This window comes from Salvelinus fontinalis, chromosome 38 (genome assembly GCF_029448725.1).
Source record: "Salvelinus fontinalis isolate EN_2023a chromosome 38, ASM2944872v1, whole genome shotgun sequence".
NCBI lineage: Eukaryota > Metazoa > Chordata > Actinopteri > Salmoniformes > Salmonidae > Salvelinus > Salvelinus fontinalis.
In genome coordinates this window covers 32,409,638-32,420,884 of record NC_074702.1, presented here as the reverse complement: position 1 = coordinate 32,420,884, position 11,247 = coordinate 32,409,638, and the positions used below count along the sequence as shown (strand labels likewise).

At 46.5% G+C, this 11,247-nt stretch overlaps 1 protein-coding gene across 2 annotated transcripts in view; it reads left to right on the top strand.

The window, feature by feature from the left end:
* The first annotated feature begins 2,763 nt into the window (after nt 1–2,763).
* Nucleotides 2,764–11,247, top strand: part of klhl32 (kelch-like family member 32) — a 37,398-nt gene continuing 28,914 nt past the window's right edge. Inside the window, exon 1 of one of the 2 annotated variants that reach the window (XM_055903400.1) lies at nt 2,764–3,000. The gene's annotated coding sequence lies outside the window, so the exon portion shown is untranslated. The remainder of the gene's footprint in view (nt 3,001–11,247) is intronic. The other variant, XM_055903401.1, reaches the window with a different exon arrangement.

The window sequence follows — 11,247 nt, the reverse complement described above, 5'->3', positions numbered from 1 at the left end:
CAGAGCATCCTTCCAAAGTTGTGGCAAAATGGCTTAAGGACAACAAAGGCAAGGTATTGGAGTGGCCATCACAAAGCGCTGACTTCAATCCTATAGAAAATTGGTGTGCAGAACTGAAAAAGTGTGTGCGTGCAAAGAGGCCTACAAACCTGACTCAGTTACACCAGCTCTGTCAGGAGGAATGGGCCAAAATTCCCCCAACTTATTGTGAGAAGCTTGTGGTAGGCTACCCAAAATGTTTGACCCAAGTTAAACAATTTAAAGGCAATGCTATAAAATATTAATTGTGTATGTAAACTTCTGGGAATGTGATGAAAGAAATAAAATCTGAAAGAAATCATTCTCTCTACTATTATTCTGACATTTCACATTCTTAAAATAAAGTGGTGTTCCTAACTGACCTAAGACAGGGAATTTTTACTAGGATTAAATGTCAGGAATTGTGAAAAACTGAGTTTAAATGTATTTGGCTAACGTGTATGTAAACTTCCGACTTCAACTGTATGTACAAGAAATGTAATTAAATGCATGTCAAATGCAATGGAAGTTGGTAGGTTATGTGAATTACAGGTTAGGATAACTAAATTGGCAGGTAAGGATAATTAACGTAGCAGGTTAAGTTAATTAACGTGCCAGGTTATGTGAATTCATGTGGCATGTTAGAATAATTAGATAAAGGTTAGGGTAAAGCTACAATGCACCCCGACCAAATCAGGTAGCCTGACCTAACCAGGTTGTGACAAATAATCATGAACATCAAATTGATACTAACAATGCAGATTCCTTAACCTCCTGTGTCCATTTTCAGACTCACAAGTTGACAGGTACCCTGTGGATAATGCAGAGACAGAGTCAGTAAAACAATTCCACACCAGATGAAGAATAAGTGGTTAATGTTCAGGAACTAGCTAGCTAAATTATTTGAAAGACTAACTTACATTGGCTGGGGTCTGTCCATAGTGAGTTAATATTTTTCCCTGCAGTGGATCCTTATTATTTTTAGCTATAAATAATCTAGCTAGCTAGCCTAGCTACAGTGCATTCTAAAAGTATTCAGACCCCTTGACTTTTTCCACATTTTGTTTAGTTACAGCCTTATTTTAAAATTGATTAAATTGTTTTTCCCTCATCAATCTACACACAACACCACATAATGACAAAGCAAAAACAGGTTTTTAGATATTTTTGCAAATGTGTTAAAATAAAAAACTGATATCAGTTAACTTTGTTGAAGCACCATTGGCAGTCATTACAGCCTCGAGTCTTCTTCGGTATGACGCTACAAGCTTGGCACACCTGTATTTGGGGAGTTTCTCCCATTCTTCTCTGCAGATCCTCTCAAGCTCTGTCAGGTTGGTTGGGGAGCGTCGCTGCACAGCTATTTTCAGGTCTCTCCAGAGATGTTCGATCGAGTTCAAGTCCAGGCTCTGGCTGGGCCACTCAAGGACATTCAGAGACTTGTCCCAAAGCCAATCCTGCATTGTCTTGGTTTTGTGCTTAGGGTCGTTGTCCTGTTGGAAGGTGAACCTTGCCCCAGTCTGAGGTTCTGAGCGCTCTGGACAGGTTTTAATCTATGATCTCTCTGTACTTTGCTCTGTTCATCTTTCCCTCGATCCTGACTAGTCTCCCTGCTGCCACCACCGTAGGAATAGGAATGGTATTGGCCAGGTGATGAGCGGTGCCTGGTTTTCTCTGGACGTGACGCTTGGCATTCAGGCCAAAGAGTTCAATCTTGGTTTCATCAGACCAGGGAATCTTGTTTCTCATGGTCTGAGAGTCCTTTAGGTGCCTTTTGGCAAACTCCAAGCAGGCTTTCATGTGCCTTTTACTGAGGGTGGCTTCCGTCTGGCCACTCTACCAAAAAGCCTGATCGGTAGAGTGCTGCAGAGATGGTTGTCCTTCTGGAAGGTTCTCCCATCTCCACAGAGGAACTTTGGAGCTCTGTCAGAGTGACCATCAGGTTCTTGGTCACCTCCCTGACCAAGGCCCTCCCCCCCGATTGCTCAGTTTGGCCAGGAGGCCAGTTCTAGGCTGGGCGGTCAGCTCATTCTCCAAACACATAGTTCTAGGCTAAATAAGTAAATGGGTTGACATTATTTTGGAGACAAAATAAACCGGTAATTAGCATAGGCCTTACTATTCAAACATACTGCAGTGAACGTTGTATTGGACATAAAGACTTACCAATTTCGATAGGCCCCGTTTCTTAGCCTGGTTTCCAGTCTGTTTCTGCTCTCTTGCCAACTCTTTATGGAATATTTAGCTTCACAATGACAACGGAGTAGGCTAGAGGACCACAATGGAAACAACTCGACTAACCTGTATCCTCTGTACATAGCCTCCTTATTGGTATGTCATTTTCTTAATTTTTTTACTTTAGTTAATTTAGTAAATATTTTCCTAACTGTATTTCTTGAACTGCATTGTTGGTTAAGGGCTTGTAGTAGGCATTTCACACCTGTTGTATTCGGCACTTTTGACAAATACAATTTGATTTTAAGTATTTACTTTTTTTGTGTATATAATCATTCCCAATGTAGGTATATGTATCTGCCTGGTTTAACATTTCATGTATTTTAAATGGTAAAATCAAATAAAAAAATCGATTCAAATCAAGAGCGCAAACTGGGATCCTGCCACCCGTTTCTCGATTGGGCCCATAGACTATCACTAGCCTATAAAATATAACGGCTAAGCCCCATAACCTACTTGACGTACTCATACAGCAATTCTACCACTTGATGGCGCTGTGTACCACATGACCGAATGCATGTGACCATATCAAGAGGCGGGGTTTGAATGTGACAATTTAGCTAATACAATGTAACCATCTCAAGTGTCCAAGACAACCGCCTGTAAAACCGCAGACCAACTTGTTTACCAGCACTCGTTTCAACTGCTCACCACAAATGCAACCGAAACGGATTTCTAATGGGAGAAAACAGATTGTCAACAAAACGGAACCGCTGAGGGGACAGGGCCAGAGAACAGTCATATGAGGTGCGTAGCTCGTTGGGTGTGCAACATCAGGAGAATCTTACTGCATACATGGTTTGGATGGTTATTAAATGCGAGAAGTGTATATTTATACCGGGAAATATGTTTTGGGTTCAAATCGGAGACTAGGTTTATGCGGTCAGGACACTTTGGTGAGACCGGGGTTTATCCCAAATACCCCGTGTTTTTCTTTCTCCTCCGCCGAACGATCCGCTGCCTTGTTGCTAGGAAACGTTTGACAGCTCTGATATTTAAGAGGGAATGACCAAGGCCTGCGGACTCCTCGGCTGAAACAGGCTCAAGCGGCACTGATTAAATACTCACCACCGTCGGCCTGCGTCTATCTAATCTACCGCGCGTACTTCTCATGCGATGTCAATTGTAGACTACGTTATCCACGTATAAACATGGCCATATCATGTTAACCATCAAACATCGTTCAATTCGCGAGTCATGTATGGACATTATGTTTGGCAATAAAATTTGGTTCAGCAAAGTAGGTTAGCATATATCAAGCCTAGGCTACTTATCCAAAGCTTGAAAAACGAGAAGTGGCATTTTCACTGGAGCAGCATAAAAAGGCAGGAATTGGACAGGACAGATGTGTAACGTGATATCCCGTCACTCTCTCTCGTTCTCTTGGTGCCTATGGTCATGCATCTGAAGGTCACTCCGTAAACCAGTGGTGTAGACAGAAATCTATTGATGGCAGGGCCAGCAAAAATGTAGGTGGGCCAAAAATGAGGCACTCAGATAATCACTAAATTATCACAAATGCATAGCGTATCCTACCTTGATGTACTCGATCGCACACAACAAACCATCTAACATGTGATTTCACGTTACAGACCAAATAGTATTGTAGGCCTTTGTAAATCCATGACTCTTGCATTTAACATGATTTAACAAGGATTTGATGGCAATGAGAGGACATGTAGCTCCTGCAATGCAGCATGTGGCAGCCAAAATCACTATGTCCACCCTGTTGCCACATGGAGATGTGCCCTTCCCCGTTATTCAGAGCTACAAAGCTGAGCTCTCTTGGACAATGTTTACCTAAAGAACAATCACTGTGATATTCACCCCCAGCTGATGTACGACCTAGTACACTTGAGAAAAAAAACAGGTGTCAAAGTCTTTGCTAGGAAACTGAAAGAAACTGCTCCGGAACAAAGCAAAAACCAAAATAAGAGGAAGTCTGCCACACATCCTCCAAGATCATGACCATCAGCCACCCAGAGAGACCGGCACCACTCTACCCTACACAATCGGGCCCCATTCCAGAGTGGACAGCATCCCTTACCTCACTACCCACCCATGCTAACAGGAGAACACCCTAGTCAGAAGAGACCAGCAGCCCAGCTAGACATCTATGCAGAAGTGTCACGAAGAATAGAGCACCCTGCGGCAGCTGATCTCAACCAGATAAGGCATCTGCTGAACATTATCTGCAATAAAATCCTAAATAGAATTTGTTATTATGAGAAAGACAATCATTAGAAATACACCCTATTATGATGATTTCAGTGTTATATAAGCTACCCAGGAAAGGGTTAAAGTTAGCTTATACATATATACATGAGGATAAATGACAAGAAAAACGGGCTAACTGAATAAAACAAAATAAAGAACCCTAAGAAAAAGCAAAGCTAAAAAGGTTAAATCTTAAATCTGTCCATGTAACGGCGGTCCTCTCTCTCTTCATAAGAAGAGGAGGTGTATTGAGGGAGCCAAGGCGCAGCAGGTTGTGAATACATAATGGATTTAATGACAAGACGAAAAACGAACACGAACTACACTTGAAATGATACAAAAATAACAAACGACGTAGACTGACCTAAACATGAGAACTTACATAAACACGAAGAACGCACGAATAGGAAACAGACTACATTAACCGAACAAACCGTATACAGTTCTGTATGGTGCAGACATAACACAAACACGGAAGACAATCACCCACAACGAACACTGTGACAACGCCTACCTAAATATGACTCTTAATTAGAGGAACGCCAAACACCTGCCTCTAATTAAGAGCCATACCAGGCAACCCAAAACCAACACAGAAACAGAAAACATAGAATGCCCACCCAACCTCACGTCCTGACCAACTAACACACATAAAAACTAACATAAATAGGTCAGGAACGTGACATTACCCCCCCCATAAGGTGCGAACTCCGGGCGCACCAGCACAAAGTCTAGGGGAGGGTCTGGGTGGGCATCTAACCACGGTGGTGGCTCAGGCTCCGGGCGAGGTCCCCACCCCACCATAATCCATCCTAGCTTCCATCTCCCTCTAAGAATGTCCACCCTCCTTTTACCCCCACAAAATCTTCTTAGTAACATCACTAATAGGGACAGCACCGGGACAGAGAGATAAATCAAGACAGAGGGATAGATAAGAATATAGAGGTAGATCAAGATAGAGAGGGAGATCAGGATAGAGGGGCAACTCCGGACTGAAAGGCAGCTCCGGACAGAGAGACAGCTCTGGACTGATGGGCAGTTCTGGGTATCTAGCCGTTTCAGGCTGAAGGGCAGCTCATGGCTGACTGACGAATCTCGACGCTCATGGCTGGCTGACGGCTCTCGACGCTCATGGCAGGCTGACGGCTCTTGACGCTCATGGCAGGCTGACGGCTCTCGACGCTCATGGCAGGCTGACGGCTCTCGACGCTCATGGCAGGCTGACGGCTCTCGACGCTCATGGCAGGCTGACGGCTCTCGACGCTCATGGCAGGCTGACGGCTCTCGACGCTCATGGCGCTCTGACGGCTCTCGACGCTCATGGCGTTCTGACGGCTCTCGACGCTCATGGCGCTCTGACGGCTCTCGACGCTCATGGCGCTCTGACGGCTCATGGCTCTCTGACGGCTCTGGCTGCTCATGGCTCTCTGACGGCTCTGGCTGCTCATGGCTCGCTGGCGGCTCTGGCAGATCCTGTCTGGTTGGCGGCTCTGGCAGATCCTGTCTGGTTGGCGGCTCTGGCAGATCCTGTCTGGTTGGCGGCTCTGGCAGATCCTGTCTGGTTGGCGGCTCTGGCAGATCCTGTCTGGTTGGCGGCTCTGGCAGATCCTGTCTGGTTGGCGGCTCTGGCAGATCCTGTCTGGTTGGCGGCTCTGGCAGATCCTGTCTGGTTGGCGGCTCTGGCAGATCCTGTCTGGTTGGCGGCTCTGGCAGATCCTGTCTGGCTGACGGCTCTAGCGGCTCCTGTCTGGCTGACGGCTCTAGCGGCTCCTGTCTGGCGGATGGCTCTAGCGGCTCCTGTCTGGCGGATGGCTCTGTAGGCTCATGGCAGACGGGCGGCTTTGCAGGCTCCTGGCAGACGGGCGGCTCAGACGGCGCTGGGGAGACGGATGGCTCAGATGGCGCTGGGGAGACGGATGGCTCAGATGGCGCTGGGGAGACGGATGGCTCAGATGGCGCTGGGGAGACGGATGGCTCAGATGGCGCTGGGGAGACGGATGGCTCAGATGGCGCTGGGGAGACGGATGGCTCAGATGGCGCTGGGGAGACGGATGGCTCAGATGGCGCTGGGGAGACGGATGGCTCTGGCCGGATACGGTGCACTGTAGACCTGGTGCGTGGTGCCGGAACTGGAGGCACCGGGCTAAGGATAAGCACCTTCCTACTAGTGCGGGGAGCAGGGACAGGGCACACTGTATTCTCAAAGCCCACTCTATAACTGATGCGTGGTACCGGCACTGGTGACGCCGGGCTGAGGACAAGCACATCAGGATTAGTAGGGGGAGAAGATACAGTTTGTACAGGGCTCTGGAGACGCACTGGTAGCTTAGTGCGTGGGGCCGGAACTGGAGGCACCGGGCTAGATACACGCACTACAGGGAGAGTGCGTGGAGGAGGAACAGGGCTCAGGATACGCACTGGTAGCCTAGTGCGTAGTGTAGACACTGTAGGTACTAGGCTGGGGCGGGGAGGTGGTGCCGGAAATACCGGACCGTGGAGGCGTACTGGCACTCTTGAGCATTGAGCCTGCCCAACCTTACCTGGTTGAATGCTCCCGGTTGCCCGACCAGTGCGGGGAGGTGGAATAACCCGCACCGGGCTATGTAGGCGAACCGGGGAAACCATGCGTAAGGCAGGTGCCATGTATGCCGGCCCGAGGAGACGCACTGGAGACCAGACGCGTTGAGCCGGCCTCATGACACCTGGCTCAATACCCAATCTAGCCCTACCAGTGCGGGGAGGTGGAATAACCCGCACTGGGCTATGCACTCGTACAGGAGACACCGTGCGCTCTACTGCGTAACACGGCGCCTGCCCGTACTCCCGCTCTCCACGGTAAGCCTGGGAAGTGGGCGCAGGTCTCCTACCTGCCCTTGGCCCACTACCTCCTAGCCCCCCCCCCAAGAAATTTTTGGGAATTACTTACGGGCTTTTTGGGCTTCCGTGCCAGACGCGTTCCCTCATAGCTCCGGTTCCTCTCTCCGGTAGCCTCTGCTCTCCCCAGTGCCTCCAGCTGCTCCCCTGGCTTTTCGGGCTTCCAGCCACGTCTCCTTGCTGCCTCCTCAAACCACCGCTCCTGGGCTTTAGCTGCCTCCCTCTCTTCCTGAGAGCGGCGATTCTCTCCTGCCTTAGCCCAGGGACCTTCTCCATTCATTATCTGCTCCCAAGTCCAGAAATCCTTGTTTTCCTGTCGCGCTTTCCCTTGCCGCTTGGTCTTAGCGTGGTGGGTGATTCTGTAACGGCGGTCCTCTCTCTCTTCATAAGAAGAGGAGGTGTATTGAGGGAGCCAAGGCGCAGCAGGTTGTGAATACATAATGGATTTAATGACAAGACGAAAAACGAACACAAACTACACTTGAAATGATACAAAAATAACAAACGACGTAGACTGACCTAAACATGAGAACTTACATAAACACGAAGAACGCACGAATAGGAAACAGACTACATTAACCAACAAACCGTATACAGTTCCGTATGGTGCAGACATAACACAAACACGGAAGACAATCACCCACAACGAACACTGTGACAACGCCTACCTAAATATGACTCTTAATTAGAGGACCGCCAAACACCTGCCTCTAATTAAGAGCCATACCAGGCAACCCAAAACCAACACAGAAACAGAAAACATAGAATGCCCACCCAACCTCACGTCCTGACCAACTAACACACATAAAAACTAACATAAATAGGTCAGGAAGGTGACAGTCCACAGTTTCAGCCCCCATCAGATTCTCTGACAGGCTATTCCAGAGGCTGGGTGCAAAGTGCTACCTTTCCATGCCTCTTGGTCCTAGGCTTTGGGATAGCTAACATGCCAGTGCCAGAGGACCTGAGCTACCTACTGGGTACAAAACTCAAAAGCATGACTGATACAGTGGGGCAAAAAAAGTATTTAGTCAGCCACCAATTGTGCAAGTTCTCCCACTTAAAAAGATGAGAGAGGCCTGTAATTTTCATCATAGGTACACTTCAACTATGACAGACAAAAATGAGGGGGAAAAAATCCAGAAAATCACATTGTAGGATTTTTAATGAATTTATTTGCAAATTATGGTGGAAAATAAGTATTTGGTCACCTACAAACAAGCAAGATTTCTGGCTCTCACAGACCTGTAACTTCTTCTTTAAGAGGCTCCTCTGTCCTCCACTCGTTACCTGTATTAATGGCACCTGTTTGAACTTGTTATTAGTATAAAAGACACCTGTCCACAACCTCAAACAGTCACACTCCAAACTCCACTATGGCCAAGACCAAAGAGCTGTCAAAGGACACCAGAAACAAAATTGTAGACCTGCACCAGGCTGGGAAGACTGATTCTGCAATCGGTAAGCCGCTTGGTTTGAAGAAATCAACTGTGGGAGCAATTATTAGGAAATGGAAGACATACAAGACCACTGATAATCTCCCTCGATCTGGGGCTCCACGCAAGATCTCACCCCGTGGGGTCAAAATGATCACAAGAACGGTGAGCAAAAATCCCAGAACCACACAGGGGGACCTAGTGAATGACCTGCAGAGAGCTGGGTCCAAAGTAACAAAGTTTACCATCAGTAACACACTACGCCGCCAGGGACTCAAATCCTGCAGTGCCAGACGTGTCCCCCTGCTTAAGCCAGTACATGTCCAGGCCCGTCTGAAGTTTGCTAGAGAGCATTCGGATGATCCAGAAGAAGATTGGGAGAATGTCATATGGTCAGATGAAACCAAAATATAACTTTTTGGTAAAAACTCAACTCGTCGTGTTTGGAGGACAAAGAATGCTGAGTTGGATCCAAAGAACACCATACCTATTGTGAAGCATGGGGGTGGAAACATCATGCTTTGGGGCTGTTTTTCTGCAAAGGGACCAGGACGACTGATCCGTGTAAAGGAAAGAATGAATGGGGCCATGTATCGTGAGATTTTGAGTGAAAACCTCCTTCAATTAGCAAGGGCATTGAAGATGAAACGTGGCTGGGTCTTTCAGCATGACAATGATCCCAAACACACCGCCCGGGCAACGAAGGAGTGGCTTCGTAAGAAGCATTACAAGGTCCTGGAGTGGCCTAGCCAGTCTCCAGATCTCAACCCCATAGAAAATCTTTGGAGGGAGTTGAAAGTCCGTGTTGCCCAGCAACAGCCCCAAAACATCACTGCTCTAGAGGAGATCTGCATGGGGGAATGGGCCAAAATACCAGCAACAGTGTGTGAAAACCTTGTGAAGACTTACAGAAAACGTTTGACCTCTGTCATTGCCAACAAAGGGTATATAACAAAGTATTGAGAAACTTTTGTTATTGACCAAATACTTATTTTCCACCATAATTTGCAAATAAATTCATTAAAAATCCTACAGTGTGATTTTCAGGATTTTTTTTTTCTCATTTTGTCTGTCATAGTTGAAGTGTACCTATGATGACAATTACAGGCCTCTCTCATCTTTTTAAGTAGGAGAACTTGCACAATTGGTGGCTGACTAAATACTTTTTTGCCCCACTGTATGTATTGGGGTGCACAATTGTGGGTTGATTTAAAAAACCAATGGAATAATCTTAAAATGCATTCTAAACTGCACAGGCAGCCAGTGCAGAGACTTTGAAACCGGTGTAATGTCTATAGCATTCTGTATGTTTTGCAGTTAACCAATGGCTTTCTTGGTTAGACCAGACAGGAGAGCATTAAAGTAGTCAAGCCAGCTTGTAATAAAATCATGGATGAGTCTCTCTGTATCAGCCTGAGATAGAAATGGCTCTGGTGACACAGAAATGTAAAGTTGTGTATCGTCTAGGTAGCCGTGAAAATCAATGCCATGCTTTCTGATAACGCTGCCAAGGGGAACATACAGTTGAAGTCGGAAGTTTACATAGCTTAGCCAACTCCATTTAAATTCAGTTTTTCACAATTCCTGACATTTAATACTAGTAAAAATTCCCTGTCTTAGGTCAGTTAGGATCACCACTTTATTTTAAGAATGTGAAATGTCAGAATAATAGCAGATTGATTGATTTCAGCTTTTATTTCTTTCATCACATTCCCAGTGGGTCAGAAGTTTACATACACTCAATTAGTATTTGGTAATATTTGGCCTTTTAAATTATTTGACTTGGGTCAAACGTTTTAGGTAGCCTTCCACAAGCTTCACACAATAAGTTGGGTGAATGTTGGCCCATTCCTCCTGACAGAGCTGGTGTAACTGAGTCAGGTTTGTAGGCCTCCTTGCTCGCACACACTTTTTCAGTTCTGCCCACATATTTTCTATAGGATTGAGAACAGGGCTTTGTGATGGCCACTCCAATACCTTGCCTTTGTTGTCCTTAAGCCATTTTGCCACAACTTTGGAAGTATGCTTGGGTTCATTGTCCATTTGGAAGACCTATTTGCGACCAAGCTTTCTGACTGATGTCTTGAGATGTTGCTTCAATATATCCACATCATTTTCCTGCCTCATGATGCCATCTATTTTGTGAAGTGCACCAGTCCCTCCTGCAGCAAAACACCCCCACAACATGATGCTGCCACCCCCGTGCTTCACGGTTAGGATGGTGTTCTTTGGCTTGCAAGCGTTCTCCTTTTTCCTCCAAACATAAGTGGTCATTATGACCAAACAGTTCTATTTTTGTTTCGTCAGACCAGAGGACATTTCTCTAAACAGTACGATCTTTGTCCCAATGTGCAGTTGCAAACCGTAGCCTGGCTTTTTTTATGGGGGTTTTGGAGCAGTGGCTTCTTCCTTGCTGAGCGGCCTTTCAGGTTATGTCGATATATGACGTGTTTTACTGTGGATATAG